Below are 15,972 nucleotides of genomic sequence, written 5' to 3'. Positions count from 1 at the left end.
GTTCTGCTCTCTAAACATGAACTGTGGTAAATAATTCATTGCCCTGATGTGGTACTGCCATGTTTTTAGAGTTAGTATTACTGCTAAAAGAAGCTGTTTTTTGTTAACATGAGACCAATAGGCCTATGCTAAATAAATAAAACTATCAGCCTGCACATTAAAGAGAAGTTAGCTGCCTCAAAAAAATAAAAAATAAAATAAAATGTTCCATCCAGAGGATGTATTTCTTTGCAGCAAACATCCTGACATGGTGGCACAAATGACCTGGGAAAACACATGAAATTAAAAATTAATAACATTGTGTGAAAGGAAAACCTGGCTCTTTCTTGATTAAATAAAACTTATCCCAATGAAAACCATCCAACAATGGAAAAAATGGTGCAATTGCCTTACAATCATCATTGAGCCATTTTCAACACTTAAAATATGTTTATCAGCGTTATGAAATCCAGGAACTCATAGATACTATTTTGAGGCTTTTTAACAGGTCAAGTTCAATCAATCTCAAGTTTAAGATACAATCATTGTTCTATTCTGTCCAGCACAACTTCATTTACAGAGTTTGGTTCAATCCATCTCTACTCTCTCAATCCACAAGCTCAATGTGACACTGCCTCCTACTGGCAGAAAGAGCTCAATGTACAGTTTCAGGATGAGCTCAAGGAGTCCTTTATCCAGATTTACTAATGAAAAGACATCCCAGTGGGCATTTGATGTCAATTTAACATCAATATGACATCAAATTGATGTCAAAATTAGGTCACGTAATAGGTCAAAAATGAAAGTCATATTGACGTCAAAGTGTTGATGTCAATTTGACGTCAAGAGTTTGATAATAAGTCATTTTGCCAAACAAAAAGGTGAAACGCATGGCCGTACACTTATTACCAGCTTCACTTACACTAACCAGATTTACTTTATTTAATTTCCGGTTTAATGAAATCATATTTTGCATTTTAAAGTCACCATGATGGTGGTTAGCGTTTGCTTTAGTTGTGCTCTTGACCCTTGACTTCTTAATATTAAATTTTCTCTGGCTGCTATAATTGTGTGTTTATAAAGCTCTGTTGTTGTAGCTAAAAAAGCCATGAGAAAATGAAATCAGGTGATGTTGGCTGTTTATTGATGATGATGATATCATCATGTAAATGCCTGAAGCCCTGATCTTATTCAGTGTCTTATGTTCTGATTATATAGGACTTGCGGTTTCAAAACTGTTTTATTCATAACAGAAGTCATTTGATTCTAGAGCATGTCTAGCAGTTTTGTTTATCAAATAATGTACTTGGTTTTTAAAAACTATTTAGTGCACAAAACCCTGTCATCTATGGCATTACTTAGACGCACACAGACATCAAGAAACAGCGTATGAATCTCAACAATGGTGACAATCAAACAAAATATCCAGATAATCAGATCAACTCCAGCTGCATAATTTATTAAAGCTGCAATGCATGCTGGGAGATTTTGGTGAGTTTTGATTGGTGGTACCCAGCATGCACTGCGGCATGAAGCATTTCATTGATTGTCACCATTGTTGAGAGTCATACACTGATTCTTGATGGCTAAGTAATAATGTAGAGGAAAATGTTTAATGCACTAAATGTTTTTAAAATCCATTATAGTCTTCGATAAACAAAATTGCTCTAATGCTGCAAAATTAAATAGATTCTATTGTAATACATCATAAAAACCATAAATTCTATATAATCAAAACATTAGACACTGAACACGATTAGGGAATCAGGCATGATGGTATTGTTGTCATGATCTATAAACAGCCAACATCCCCTGACCTTATCTTCTCATGACTATTTTGCCTATAACAAGTATAGCAGCCAAAGAACTTTTATATTAAAAAGTGAAGGGTCAAGAGCACAACTAAAGCAAACGCCATCATGGTGACTTTAAAATACAAAATTTTAATGATTTCATAAAAATGGAAATTATATAAAGTAAATCTGGTTAGTTTTAAGTGAAGCTGGTAATAAGTGTACGGCCATGCGTTTCACCTTTTTGTTTGGCAAAATGACATCAGCAGAGGTCAAACTCTTGACGTCAAATTGACATCAACACTTTGACGTCAATATGACTTTCATTTTTGACCAATTTGACATCAAGGTGCTGGGATTATGGGGCGGTTTCCTGGAATAGCCCTTTAAACCAGATTTACAGAAATCTGCTTTACCTGTCATGCTTTATCTAGTCCTAAACTTCTGGTCTTGTCCAGAGTTTAAGCTCCTCCAGGACCAAATTGAGGCTTAAATTAAACCTACTAGAAGGCAGGTTTAACTTCAAGCAATACTTGAGTCTTCTTTGAAACACAACATTAATCTGGAGATATATATATATATACTACAGGGCCGTTGAATGCTTGAATCTGATTGGTTGACGAACGTTCTAAGGTGTGCATTATTTTCAGGGAAATCATATATATATATATATATATATATATATATATATATATATATATAACAAATACAGGTTTTAGTCTGTAATACATTTGTACAATGATTGCAGTGTTGACATTTGTAAGACCCTTTGGGCTTAGATCCCAACCATGTTTGTTGGCCTTCTGGTTTCAAATGGCTCGGGACCAGTTTATCTCGAATTGTAGGACATCTCCTGAAAGTGACCAGAGGTGGCTCAAGAAACAGCTGGCCAAGCACATCATCACTTTCAATAATACCCCAATTTTTTCTTATTATTCTCTTAATTTGTTCTGCCTCTGTACTATACGAAGTGACAAAAATGGGTCTGTCTTTTGTTAGCTTTGGTGGATTTCTTTGTAGAAGTGATGCCCTGTTTATAAATTTGGCTGTGATATGCTTTCTGGAGAGTTGTGCTTTTATAACCCCGTTCCTTAAAACATGACGTCATCTCTTTTGCTTTACACTCAAATGAATTGTCTTGGTCACAAATTCTCCTGACTCTCTGGAATTGCCCATAACGAACCTTTTCCTTCAACCACTTATAGGTGGAAGCTTTTAGCAGAATAGTGTTCCTGTCAGTAGGTTTTCTAAACACTGAAGTGTGTAGGGCACCATGATCGTCTTTAAAGATAGTTAGGTCAAGGACATTAATACAATCTTTACTATATTCCAAAGATAGTTTGATGTTGGGATTAATGTTATTCAAAAAAGCATGGAACTATTTCAAATCTGCCTCTGATCCAGACCAAAACAAACAAACATCATCAATGAAATGTCCCCACCAGACAAAATATTCTTCCCATTTTCCCAGAAATAGACCTGCATATTATGGGCTGTAACAAGCCCCCATAGCACAACCTTTTATCTGTTTGAAAGTCTTATCCTGGAAGATGAATATATTATTATTCAATGTCCATTCTGTTAATGACAGTAAAAAATCAGTAGGTGGCATTTCCGACTCAGGTCTCCTACTCAAAAAATGTGTCAGAGCTGCAAGATGTTCAATGTGAGTGTACAACGCTTCTACATCCATATCTAGACAGATCTAAACTATCTGTCTAGATATGTATCAGAGCCTATGTTTGTAGTTGTGTGATCTTATTCAGAACATCTGTGGTGTCTTGGACAAATGCCAGAAGTGAAGACAAACAGGGTTTAATAAAATAGCCAATGTACTTAGAGATTGGTTCAGTGAGACTGTCATGACCAGAGATAACAGGTCTCCCTGAAGGGTTATCAACACACTTGTGGATTTTGGGGAGCATGTAGAATGATGCCACTCTTGGGTTTTCATTCCACAGAAAACCAAGTTCAGATTCAGAAATCCAGTCGTTGTCTTTGGCCACATATAGTAGTTGTCTCAGTTCCTCTTTCAGAGACTCAATAGGGTTAAATGTCAAGGGTTGATAAAACTGTGTTGTTTAACTGACGAAAGGCCTCTTTTATATACATGTCCTTTCCCCAAATTACTATAGTACCACCTTTATCTGCATTTTCAATTACTAGATCACTGTCTTTGGATAGTATTTCCAAAGCCTTCCCTTCAGTGTGAGACAGATTACAATGCCTGGGTGATCTTTTATGTTTAAACAAATTTTCAATATCATAATTCACCTTTTTAGCAATGCTGTATTCTGAACCAGTGGGCAGAAAGTTGAAAAACCCGCCTATGGGGAAAAGAGACTGTCTGACCTGTGTCTATGGAGCTTGCAGGTGTGGCCTGGGGCTTGTACCAGGTCTTGAGGTGTAGATTCCTGTAGAAGCGGAAGAGGTCTTTGTGTTGAATTCCTTTGCAGAGTATAGGTTGGTGCAAAAGACAACCCTTTTGGAAGGACTTGGATGCTCTCCTCTGACAGAGCTTTGCCAAAAATGTTGATCACGGCTTGTGTCGGGTTCTGCTCCGTGTCCATCTTGGTTCCCAGTTTCTTTCTGCCTCTCCGCGGTCTCCTCTTCCTTTGCTTTTGCTCCTGTTCCTTGACCGTTTCCACATCCTCGCCCCGATCCACTCCCTCTTTAACTGGGGTGGGTTGGGTGCTCAAAAAAGCCTCCCGAGGTGTAGCAGGCATTGAGCTTACGTCATCTTCACTGCTGGAAAAGTTGAACGAGACTGTTCTAGATCTTGGTCTCGCTGATGGGCCTCCAACTGTGCTCCTAGGAATTCGCTTTTTCCAGCTGTAGACACTGCCCTCCTTGTAGTCTGTAGCATCCCTCTTAAACTTACGTATTTTATCTTCTTTGTGGCTTTGGGTGAATTTCATGAGGTTTGTCTTAAGTTTGTCTTCAAATTCTTGTATAGAGGTGTTATTTGAATGTTGTGCTACTATCTTTTTCACCTCAGTGATTTCTTTCTTCATTTCTTCTCTGTCTTTATTCGACTCTTCTGTAAGAAGTAACATCAAATCAGATGAGCACTTGTTGAAAATGGCTTCCCACCTGTCTCTGAAGTCCTTTTTGTCATCTCCTCCATAGGCTGGGAATGTATTGATCCTATAAGGCCCCTGGAGGTATATCCTTTTCACCAGTAGTCTGACAAAGTGACTGAATTAAGGTGGAGTCGTGTGTCTTTCTCTAATAGGTGCCTCAGTTCTTTGTAGGTTCTGTGGAGATCAGCTTTGGGTAACTCTCCGTCTGGGAAATCATCCAACAGTGAAGTTTTTGTGATAATCCGTTGTCCCTCTTCAAGGGAGTAAGAAAATGATGTGACAAGTCAAAAAATAGTCCAACACAGAAAACTGTGGAGCTGCTCCTTAAAGCATGTCCCAAGTGCATGTAAGATTGACCAAATGTCTGTAGAGGAGCGCTTCCAGGACTCAAAATGTTAGCTTGAGGTGCTCTTTGGATGGAATAATCATTTGTAGCAAAAATTCTTATTGTTATGGCTTGGTCATCTTTAAACCTTTAAAACACTCCAAAGCGTTTCGGTATACAAGCCTTCACTTTTCGGCACACACCAAATAGTGGTGTGGTCTACCAAGGCAAAATCCGTGCTCCTCATTAAGCTCACAATACCAGTGGAGGAGGGGATGGAGGCCGCCTACGAAGGCAAGAAGGCCAAGTACTGAGAGCTGGCTGCTGCGTGCCGGGAGGCTGGCTGGAAGACCATCATATATCCGGTGGAGGCTGCATGCCAAGGCTACGTGGGGCTGTCAACCACACGCCTTCTGAGGGACGTAGGAGTGACCGGAGGGAACATGAGGAAGGCAACCAAAGAGCTAGTGGACGAGGACGAGAAGGGGAGCTTTTGGCTCTGGCTGAGGAGGAAAGACAAGAGCTGGGGAAAGAACAACTAACCCCGACAACAGCCGCAGAGGGTAACACCTATCAGCTGCAGGGGGTGACAGGGAGACGTCACTGCTCCGTCACCAGGAGACGTTCCAGGATTAAAGGAGCGAAACGTTGGTGAATGGTGGTTCCTGGCTGATGACCCTGCAGCTGACCCGTGGGCAACGGAGGAGGTACGACCGGCAGCAATGCCTAGCAGGTGTTCCACCTACCTCTACATTTCACATTATTTACTTTATTTAAACAATCAATTTTGATTTAACACCATATTATCAGGTTTCTGGTTCAAATGTGATTGCTTAGTGTTAAATGGACGTGAAACGGTTACTCTTTGACTTCACTTGATGTTTTCATTTTGAAATATCATGTTTTAATCAAGTAACAATTTAACAGGACTTTCACTTCACTGAATTGTGAGAGTAAATGTTGAAAATGTGTAAATATGTTATTTTATGCAGTGTTTTTAGCAAGATGATCAGATCAGTTAGCACTTGATATGCTAATGTGAAGCTGAACACATTTGGTTTTCACACCTCTTCTGCTGTCAGAGGAAAAAGTAGTTATTTTAACTACTGTAGAGTAGTTCTCATATGACACAAATGTTAGACACGAGGAAACAACTTCTGTTCTATTACTCTGTTAATTTCTGATGTTATTATTGTTCATTTTATTACTTCTGATGTTATTATAGTTCATGTTCTTTTTAATTAGTCAAAGTATATGAAATGCATAATCAATAATTTACTTGGTTCCTCAGAAACCGATTAAATATGCATCAAGTTTGAAAACATAATGAGAATCTCTGCGTACTGATGTAAAGTTTCTCTCAGTGGAACTTCTACATTTTATCGTTGCATCTGTGATGACCTTTTGCCTTGTTTAAACTCTTCTGCTAAATGATGTGAAGGGTCATGTCTTTTTTTTAAATGTGTTAATCACATGTCATTCATAGTGTGAAAACCCCTATACCTGTCACACCCTGCTCATTTTTAGTGTGTTAACTGTACATGATTGTTGGTGAAACGGGTAAGAGCATGGTTTACCAATCATTCTAAATTATTCTCAGATATGTTGTGTGTGTGTGTGTGTGTGTGTGTGTGTGTGTGTGTGTGTGTGTGTATCCCCACTGGGGCTAGTTTTCAGGAAGTGGACACATGGCTGTATCTCAGAAACTGTAAGGTTTAAAGTCAAACATCAAGATGGTTTTATTCTATTTGAAAAAATTCTGCCTTCCAAGTTAAAAATTCCAGCATTGTTATGTCTTGTAACATCTGTTCAAATCAGCAATAACAGCGATAATGTTCAACGACTTTTATACCCAAGACTCGAGAAATATTTACAGAACTTAAAGAGTGGCTAGTCCTTGTGTGTGTGTGTATGAAGACAGGAACTATATCTTTATCATTTGGTCTGATTTTTAAGATAAATGTTGTCGATTTATATATTTAACATGATTTTTTTCCAGCTCAGTGAGTAAATAAAGTTGTGGTTAAAACTTTTTAAATCTTTATCTGCTGATACGTGGTTAATGGATAAGAACCTGCTGCAAAGACCAGGATATGTTGTATTTTAGATGTTGGTGTCACTACCAGGCTTTTACTTTTGCTTAACCAGAAACACGATCTTGGTTTCACCAGAAAGACTACGCTGGTCAACCAACTTTTAAACCCCTGGATAGCATAAACCATCATTCAAAAATAAATGTGGTATTTAGGAAAGCCAAGAATTATCAAATTTGTTTAATTTTTCTTTATTCTTTTTCTTTTTCTTTGTATGGTTATTTTAGGCCAGTGGTAAACCCTCCACACAGTCTCAGTGTTGTAGATGGTGCTTGAGTTTCACTGGCCAAAGAGGAAGAGGAAACAGCATGTGTGCTTTATTAAAAGCATCCAAGAAAAGACTTTCCAAAATACTAACAGAAATTAAAGATTTTGCCTTTAGATAAACTTTATATGTTCTTCTACTCAGAGGTGGAAAGTCCAGGGGTCAGAAAGTAAAAGTCCTGCCATATATTTATTCCACCCATGAACTCACACAGCAAACACTCCAGTGTTAAATGAACTCTCCTGTGAGTTTATTTGGCTCCAGACTCAAGAGTGTTAAAGTTAATGAGATAATTAAGTGATTGTTTGAGTGATGATTGAGCATTATTGAAAACACCTGATGTTAACAAGCAGAATCACTGAAGGAGAAAATCTCTTTTTTAAGTTGCCATTATGGTGATCAGTGTTTGCTTTTGTTGGGCTCTTGACCCTGTTATGTTCTTCACTTACATTAACAGCAATAAATGATGACTTGAATCACGAGATACAGTGAACAACTTCTTTACTGTTCAAGTGCAAATCCAATCATATCAATGCGCCAAAGCTGCACTCAACCGGTAACTCTTAGTATAATGACAGTTAACTCAAATACAGAAAGTAGTGCCATTTTACTTATATAAGTTTAGGTGTACTTAAGACATTTTGTATTATGTTTCCAAATACATAACAATTCCTCCCTTCCAGCTTTGAAGCACTGTACATCAACAGCGAACAAAATATTCCTGCATGTCAAACATAAATAGGCACTTTTACCATTATCCAATGTAAACAAAACCAAGTTACTAAATACTAAAATATTTTTCTTATTTCCAAACAAGTAACAGTTCCATCATCTGTTTTGGAGTCAACAATCAACATTCTCCTTTTAAGCAACTATAAGTCAAGTCTCTCAGGAGGTCAATGGCTCCTTTGAGGGTAACGCCGTTCTGGCGCTGCAGAGACATTTACATTCTGACTTGTACAGTCCATAGTCTCTGTGTTCTGAGTGTCACTGATACCAGCAGCATAACCTGGTGCTATGGCAATGTCCTCTGAGTCAGGGAGAGCATCTGACTCTTTTGGTTCTGTGATAACTTCTCCATCTGATATGTCCAAAAGTTGGTCAACGCGTCTACGCCAGACCATGGTAGGACCTACACTCACAGTGTATAATAGTGGTCCTGTCTTTGAGAGTATCTCACCAGCCTGCCATTTCTGGGTGGTACTGCGATAGTCTCTGGCAAGTACTTTCTGTCCAACATCAAAGGTTCTTAGTTTCCTTTGTAGCTGGCTGGGAGAACACTGTTTCTCTTGAACATGTTTACGTATGTCCGGTTTTAATAAATCCAAGCGTGACCTCAAACTCCTTCCTATGAACAACATTGCAGGTGTCTGTCCTGTTGTAGCATGTATGGTGTTTCTGTATGCCAGAAGGAAGTTGGCTAGTTTGTGTTGCAAAGGTACATCCTCCCTCCTGCTTTCTTTCATGGACTGTTTAAATGTCTGCACAAAGCGTTCTGCTAGTCCATTTGTAGCTGGGTGGTGAGGAGCTGAGGTGATGTGCTTTATGCCATTCCTCTTGAGAAACTGTTGAAACTCCTCCCCCATGAATTGACTGCCATTGTCACTCACCAACTGCAGGGGTAAGCCCGTGCGAGCAAAGAGCATCCGCAGGAGGTTCACAGTCTTCGCGGCAGTGGCTGTCTTGACTGGAAAGATCTCAGGCCACTTTGAGTGTGCGTCGACCACAACGAGGAACATGTGATCTAAGAATGGGCCTGCATAGTCAACATGTATGCGTTGCCATGGTGTGGAAGGCCACTCCCATGTGTGGACAGGTGCAGGCTGCGGTTGGCGCTGGTTTTGTTGACAACCCTCGCAGGATTTAGCAAGGTTTTCAATTTGACTGTCCAAGCCAGGCCACCATACATAACTTCTGGCGAGGCTTTTCATTTTAACCACACCAAGATGGCCTTCATGCAGTGCAGTTAGTACTCTGGAGCGAAGCCTCGGCGGCACAACAACGCGTGACCCCCACATGATACAACCCTGGCACACAGAGAGCTGGTCTCGCCGGTTGGCATAGTCATGGAGTGGGATGTCTGTGTTTGCTGACCATCCATTCACTGTGAAGTCATAAACTTTAGCTAGGAGAGGGTCATTTCTTGTCTCAGTTTGAACCTGTGCACTGGTAACAGGAAGCGGTTCCATCTGTGACAGGTGCATTACCAACGCAGGATCAATAACCTCCTCAGGAGTAGGCTGTGGAAGGCGTGAGAGCCCATCAGCGTTTCCATGACACTTAGTTCCTTTATATTGGATGGTGTAAGTGTGTGCTCCCAAGAACAAAGCCCATCGTTGCAAACGTGCAGCTGCCATGGCTGGAACACCTTTTTGGGGGCTAAAGATGGAAAGAAGGGGTTGGTGATCAGTAATCAGGGTGAAATGTCTGCCATAAAGATATTGATTGAACTTTTTTACACCCCACACTAAGCTCAAAGCTTCCCTGTCAATTTGCGCATAGTTTCGTTCAGCAGGTGTTAAGGATCGGGATGCGAAAGCAACAGGTCTCTCTGATCTATCAGTCATTCTATGTGATAAAACAGCACCAATTCCATATGGAGATGCATCACATGCTAGACACAAAGGGAGGTTTGAGTCATAGTGTGTTAACACTTTATCTGAGATTATCAGCTGCTTGGCTGCTATGAAGGCCTGTTCACAGTCCTTAGACCACCTCCATTTGGTGTCTTGTTGCAGCAGTGCATTCAGTGGGTGTAACACAGTTGACAGGTGTGGCAGAAATTTGTGGTAATAATTGACAAGGCCCAAGAATGAGCGCAGCTGACTCACATTTTCTGGCGATGGAGCCCTCAGGACGGCATCAATCTTTTCCTGGGTCTTGTGCAATCCATGTTTATCAATCTTGTGTCCACAGTACTCAATGGAGTCTTTGAAAAACTCACATTTGCTCCTCTTAGCTCTCAGTCCATACTCCTCTAATCTTGTCAGAACTGCATCCAGGTTTGCCAAATGTGTGTCATCATCTGGCCCGGTAACAATAATGTCATCCAAGTAGCATTGTGTACCTGGTAGCCCTTGTAGCACCTGGTCCATGGCCCGTTTCCAGATCGCTGGGGCACTGGTGATGCCAAACACAAGCCGACTATACTGGTATAGGCCCTTATGAGTGTTAATGGTCAGATATTTCCGTGATGATTCCTCCATTTCCATCTGCAGGTACGCCTGAGCAAGATCAATCTTTGAGAAGCGCTCACCATGTGATAACGATGCGAAGATGTCATCTATACGCGGAAGTGGATATTGGTCTGGATGTATGACAGTGTTAACTGTCACCTTGAAGTCACCACAGATGCGTATTCTTTCAGTGTCCTTTTTGCCTACAGGAACTATAGGCGTCGCCCATTCCGACCAATCCACCTTTGACAATATTCCTTGGTCCACCAGGTGCTGGAGCTCTGCATCCACTTTGGGGCGTAAGGAATAGGGAACAGGACGTGCCTTGTGGAATCGTGGCTTTGCATCGTCCTCGAGTTCAATCCGTGCTTTTATGTGTCTCAGGGTGCCGATGCCCTCGTTGAACACTTGTGCATGTTTTTCCAGAATTTGAGTCAGACGTTCATCTGCACACTGTCCGTTCTGTTTTTTAGCAATTTGCATTGCTTTAATCTCATGCCAGTTGAGATGGATGTGCCTCAGCCACTGTCGTCCAAATAGTGGTACGCCACCATCCCTCAGTACATATAGCTCCAAGTTGCATCTCTGATTTTCATATTTCACATTTACTTTCAGTTTTCCCAATGGAGTGACCCTCTCGCCTGTGTACGTTCTCAGTTTCACATTTGTGTACTTCAGTTTCAGTTTTGGGAAATTTTCATTGTAGTCTTTGAAGGATATGATAGACAGTGCTGAACCAGTGTCTAGTTCCATTTTTAATGGTACTCCATTTACTTTAGGTTTCAGCCATATCACACTGCTGCTGTCATCATCCTCTGTTGAGTACAACTCTAAGCATGACAGATTTTCTTCATTTGAGTCATCAGAGTCCGTTTCTGCAACTCCATATACTCTTCTGTCCTTCTTTCCCGTGTACTGTCCCTTTTTGTCACTGTATTTTGATTTACACATTTTCTGTATGTGTCCTCTTTTGTTACACTGTCTGCAGTCTTTATCTTTAAACCAGCAATCTGCAGGGTCATGTGACTTTTTACCACATCTGTAGCATGGCTGTGTTTTATCCTTTTTCTTTGTGTGTAACTTGTGCACAGAGCACATTTCAGTGTTTTTACCTTGTACAAGGGCGTAACTTTGGGTCTACCATTGGGGGGGTTAAACTCGCGGCTTATTTATTTATTTATTTATTTATTGAATCATTTTCTTGTGTAAAAGGTAACATGCTAATTTGCCGTTCCTGTATTAGGCTACTTAACGTAAATGCAGCTGTTCACTTGACTATTTATGCCATAATGACACAGTAGTTAAATTAAGTGTTTAAGCAGTAGCCAGCAGTGGCAGCTTTCACTTAATTGATTTTTGGTGTGTTCAATATCTTATGAAAAAATAACTGTTAAAATGTATTTTATTAACATCACATTTTAATAACTTAACATCAAATAACAGCATTAAAAACTTTCAAATAAAGAAAATGAAAGTGCAATTATATTATCACTTTGCATGAAATAAGACTCAAGTAGATAAAAAAAAAAAAAAAGTGTTTGCATTGAGCCTCTGATAACATCAAATTCAGAAACTGAGAAAATACAAGTGTGGACTAGTTGTGCTTTGATTCATTTTGTCACTTCGCAAACTGCATGCAAAAAGAACAAAAAAAGCCGGAGGTGGTAACTTAAATTCCTAATAATGTATACGTATTTTAGGTATTTTAATAAGATACCTAAAATAGGCTACGTTGCGCATAGCCTAACGTTACAACTCAACTAACGCGATCATTATAAAGGTGTTTGAACAACAAAACACATCCACTTGCACATATTTGACAATCGGAATATCATATATTTCCGGCTATAGCTAATTTGTGAAATTTTGAATAAAAAAGGAAATAAAAGCAAATCATCAGTCATTCAGCGCTATTGTGGCTGCGGTGTGACAAGCAATGAATGACGCGCGTCTCCGTGGGAACCATAAAGTGATACTACGATCTAAATAACGGTTGCCTTTACATGACAGATTATTTAAAATATGATACTATCTTGCTGGCAAATGAAATTAATAAAGAAAACGAATAAAAGTATTCATTCTGAATATTTCATATTATTATTTTAATCTGAATGATGTGATGATATTGGGGGGGTTATATTAGCTGGATCTGATTTTTGAGGGGGTCATGACCCCCGTAACCCCCGTGCAAATTACGCGCATGACCTTGTAACTCGCCTGCATCCTTTGCTGCAGTTTCCACTGATATGGCGATCTCCAGTGCACGAGTTAATGTTAGATTTTCCTCTGTGAGAAGCCGCCTCTGAGTGCCCTCGTTGTGCAGCCCACACACGAGCCTGTCCCTGAGTGCGTCCGACAGCCCCTCCCCAAACTGACAATGCTCTGCCAGTCTCCGGAGTTCTGCCATATACTCCGACACGGATTCAGTCTTCAGCTGATTTCTTTTATGAAAGCGGAAACGCTCCGCAATAACCAGCGGCTTTGGATTTAAATGCTTCTGTAAAAGTTCCGTTATCTCCGTGAACGTTTTATCAGCCGGTTTTGCCGGTACGATGAGGCTGCGCAGCAAGTTGTACGTTTTAGCACCCATAACACTGAGGAGGACGGCCACTTTCCTCTCATCCTCTATTTCGTTTGCCACACAATACTGTTCAACTCGTTCCACATAAGTTGTCCAGTCTTCTACGGTGGTATCAAAACTGTCCATATGTCCCACACTCGCGAACATTTTGACTTTGTGCCAGGTGATTTACTCTCGTCACATCCTCTTTTTACCTTGGCGTTGTGTGTAAAGTTACATACGTCCCCACCTCCGGGTAGCTAGTCCAGCAGACACGCGGGCAGGCCGACGATATTCCACAAAAAACAGGACAATAAAGTTGACTTTCTCCACGTGTAGTCCGTCCGGAACACGTAATGGGTCGATATAACCTCGTCGCCAATTCTGTTATGTTCTTCACTTAAATTAACAGCAATAAATGATGACTTGAATTACGAGATACAGTGAACAACTTCTTTACTGTTCAAGTGCAAATCCAATCATATCAATGCGCCAAAGCTGCACTCAACCGGTAACTCTTAGTATAATGACAGTTAACTCAAATACAGAAAGTAGTGCCATTTTACTTACACTGAAAAAAATGATACTTTGGATTAACTTATAAAAATTGATGTAATTTGTTACAGCTAATTTTTTTAGATTTTCTCAAATTGTATTTATGATTTAGTTAAAACCATAAATTTTGATTAATGTCAAACCAAAATTTTAAGTTTTACCTTTACCCAAAGTACACAGCAAAAACTCCAGTGTTAAATTAACACTCAAGAGTGTTAAAGTTAATGAGATAATTAAGTGATTAATTGAGTGATGATTGAGCATTATTGAAGACACCTGATGTTAACAAGCAGAATCACTGAAGGAGAAAATCACAAATTGTAAGTTACCATTTGGGAGAATAGTGTTTGCTTTAGTTGGGCTCTTCACCCTTATATGTTTACTTTAGATTTTGTTTCTCTGCTGTTATTGACTTATAACAGTCAGATGAACAAAGAAAAGTATGGTGTTGGTTATGTTTTGACATAATCATGCTGTGATCTGAAGAATGAAACTTATTGAGACTTGTTAATTATAGCAGCTCTGTAATTCTACAGCATATGATTTTCAGAATTTTTCATATAACCCATAATATTTAATAAACATTGTTCTAATCAAAAGACTTTCAAATTAATTTATTTAAAAACACAGACATCAATAATCAGTCTGTGAATCTCAAAAATGGTGACAATAATAAAGCATGTTGCAGTGGCTGCCACCAATCACAACTCATTAATGGCTCCCATCATGCATTGCGGTATGAATAAATTATGATCTGAATTGTCTATGTAATTTACTTTTCCTAATTGAATATTCTGCTCGTCACCATTGTTGAGATGCATAGACTGAATCTTGAACGTCTGCGTGTGCCTAAAAGAAAGTTTTTTTTTTTTTTTTTTTTTTCAAAGCACCTTTTAAGAAATCCTTTATATTATATCAACAATTCTGGATATTTATGCAGAATCACAGTTATTCTGTAATAAACAACATAAACCTATGTCAGAAATAAGGATCTTAATGAGTTCAGTGATCAAGTTCAAATGATGATTGTCATAATATAACCAACACCATCAGATCACTTTTTTTTTCTTTGTTCATCTGGCAGTTATAACTCAGATACAACAGCCAAACAAAAATTAAAGTACACATATAATGGTCTAGAGCCCAACTAAATCAAACACCCATCACCATAATGGTAACCTCCAATTTGTGATTTTCTCCTTCAGTGATTCTGCTTGTTATCATCAGGTGTCTTCAATAATAGTCAATCATCACTCAATTAATCACTTAATTATCTCATTAACTTTAACACTCTTGAGTGTTAATTTAACACTGGAGTTTTTGCTGTGTACTTTGGGTTAAGGTAAAACGTTGAGTTGGAAAAAATTTAAATTTAGGTTTGACATTAATCAAAATTTATGGTTTTAACTAAATCATAAATACAATTTGAGAAAAACTAAAAAAATTAGCTGTAACAAATTACATCAATTTTTTTAAGTTAATCCAAAGTATCATTTTAGAGGGTGTAACACTTACTTTGAGGCAAAGTGAAAACAGAAGGTATAAACTGAAAATCACAATTTTCCATTGGACCAATGCAAATATATACTTTGAATAAATTGCACTGATGTTTCACTTTTTTCAGTGTATATAAGTTTAGGTGTACTTAAGACATTTTGTATTATGTTTCCAAATACATAACAGACCCTTAAACTAATAACTTTAGATTTTGTTTGGCTGTTGTATCTGGGTTATAACTCTCAGATGAACAAAGAGAAACGTTGATCAGGTGGTGTTGGTTATGTTTTGACATAATCATAATTTGACCTGAATCACAAAACTTATTTAGAGAGTTAAGTTTACCTTGTTGATTATAGCTGCCTGTGATTCTAATATTATGCCATGTTAATCATTTTCAATGTAATCAGAAAGATTTATTGAAAGTTGTTCTGATCAAAGGACTTTGAAAAATGATATTATTTGGACACACTGACACCAAGAATCAGCCTGTGATTCTCAACAATGGTGACAATAATAAAGCATGTTGCAGTGCATTCTGGGTGCCATCAATCAAAACTCATCCATGGCTCCCATCATGCATTGCGGTATGAATAAATTATGATCTGAATTGTCTTGTTTTCCTAATTGAATATTCTTTTTGTCA

Source organism: Rutilus rutilus, assembly GCF_951802725.1.
Source record: "Rutilus rutilus genome assembly, chromosome: 2".
NCBI lineage: Eukaryota > Metazoa > Chordata > Actinopteri > Cypriniformes > Leuciscidae > Rutilus > Rutilus rutilus.
The sequence above is the reverse complement of the archived record's forward strand: the minus strand, read 5'-3'. Positions refer to the sequence as shown.